This window comes from Glandiceps talaboti, chromosome 19 (assembly GCF_964340395.1).
Source record: "Glandiceps talaboti chromosome 19, keGlaTala1.1, whole genome shotgun sequence".
Taxonomy (NCBI): domain Eukaryota; kingdom Metazoa; phylum Hemichordata; class Enteropneusta; family Spengelidae; genus Glandiceps; species Glandiceps talaboti.
Window position 1 is genome coordinate 17225306 of NC_135567.1, and position 2500 is coordinate 17227805.

The following is a 2500-nucleotide window of genomic DNA, read 5'->3' on the forward strand; positions in this document are numbered from 1 at the left end:
GTAGGAGGAGATATGGAAATTGTTGCGCCCATGAAGTCTGCAAAACACGTTTCGCTCAAAAATATGATTTACTCTCAGGTCTTTCTCTTTTATCCAAACAACTTCAATATTCAGGGTCCACACATTTGAGTACCAGGTGTCATCGGTTATTGAGCATATGTGTTGTAATTTGTAAGAGGAAATAAAATCTGACAAAACTCTACACAGCTGGGAACTGTCGTCTGCTTCATTTTCGTGCTTTCATACGAATCATAGTTCAGTTTGGTGGGCTGAGATATAGTTCCGAGTTCCATTATTGTCGACTGAGTGACCCGTGCTGTTCAAATAATGACACTGGATATAGTTTGTGATTGGTAGCCTTCCATACCTTCCATTGTTACAAAAATATTGATAAATTATCCATAATCTCTCAGCTGTGTCACATTCAAAGTGACCACAGTACAGTGTTGTCGCGACTGACGAGCTCGACTGACGTGTTTTCGTTGCTTTAGTACGCACGCGCAAGGCAGATGCAGACGTAAACATCTTTGATTGAATACATTGTAGCACAGTGTAACAATTCCATTATTCCTAGACTGATCACGTGACTACGTGATAACCACGACAAATAATTGTTTATGAGTACTGTATTTCCAACAACTTTTCACTTTGAATATTCATACAGTTTTCACATTCTAGTCACAACGTGACAAGTATATTCTTTTCTGTCGAGTTGTGACTAACATACATTTTGTCTTGTCAATGGTAGGGTACATTTTGTTTTCAGTGGTACACTAATCACTAAATACTACCAGGGGTGCCGTTTAACTTGTCATAGGACGAGATGATCTGTCACCGCGCCGTACAACTTCAGCAAGTCAAATGTGTTATTGTTAAATACCGTCATTGATGACAAGGGGAAGTTCATTTTTAGTGTACCGACCGCTGATTAATCAGATGTTCTGTGATTGCAAAGTTGCAATGTTGATATTCACGCACGCTGTTTACACATTAAAGAATACACGAGTCTTGCCTCTCCAGAGGGCGCCGTGATCACTGCGTTATAGAACTACGACAGTAGGGAGCCCTCCACGACGCTCTCAGGAGAGGGAAGGCCTGAAGCAAGGAAAACAACAATGGTCAACAGAACAGCGCCATCAAGCAGTGACACCTGTTAAAACTGTATTTGCACGAGTCTCAGTTATCCAGCCACTTGCCGTTGTAGCATTATGGTCATAATAAATATATGCAAATTTGACATTCTTAGGCATTTTTATGAGTTTTTCACGTCATCAACAAGTCCTCACTCTCATCCATCACCAATCAACAGAATAATTGGTATTAAAGTGCTCGTCTATTGCCTAGCAACACTGTGTCATTTCTACACTACCTCTAAATAAAAACTGCCAAATAGTTTGGTCCGTAATGATGTTTAATGAACAAGCAGACTTTTGGGTGGGGAGACCGAGTAGAAATAAAGAGGGCACAAAAATATGGGTACAATGGGGGGGGGGGGGGGCACCCAAAATAATGATGGTCTGAAGGAGATCATAAAATATATGGTTCATGGCATGGATTTAATCGTAAGGCACACACACACACACACACACACACACACACACACACACATAATTAGTAAAATGGCATGTGTTTCATCATATAAATACAAATGATATATCTAATTGTTAACAACTTTCAATTTGACTCGCTTAGATTTCTCGTTCAAAGCATACTATTACCTCACAAAACCAAATGAAAGAAAATTATGTAAACCTGTTTATTTCACACAGAAGAAATATCATAATTCACGTAAATCAATAAGTCAAAGAAATTTACATAAAAAGTTAAACACTCACTGATTTAGACACAAGGTAAACAACTCTGACCAGGGTCACCCTAAAGTCAATGTCCAGGTCAAGTGTTAGTCATGAAAATATAAAGTGTAAATATTATACAAGTATGCAAATCCACTTATAACTCAAAATGACTCTTGTAATTTGATTTGCCTTTTTAAAAAATGTTCATTTTTGAAATCATTATCCATACACTCTTACAATTTATATGTAATCCATAATTCCTGTTCATCCTTTCATGCGTTATTAATAATCATTTTTCATAATGACCAAAAATATTATCCACAAATTTTGTTTACATTAAATATTTCAGTATATTCAGTATTTCAGTGTGAATTCTCCAGACTTTTTTTAAACATATAGCTATCTACATTAAACCCTTTACTCTGTATGTATAAATGGTCTTTACTTTGTGTGTATCCCCGCATGTTCTTTTCGGAGTACTCCGTAGATTAAACCCTTTATCACACTCATTATATATAAATGCTCTTTCATTTGCCGATATCCTTAAGTGTGCATTCAATATATCACATTGATAGAATCCTTATCGCTCTCGGTACATGTACATGGTCTAAGTTGTGTGTATCTTCATGTCTATATCAAGACCACTACTTTAAATGAACCCTATACTATACGTTTTACAGGCAAATGGTCTTTCATTTGTATCT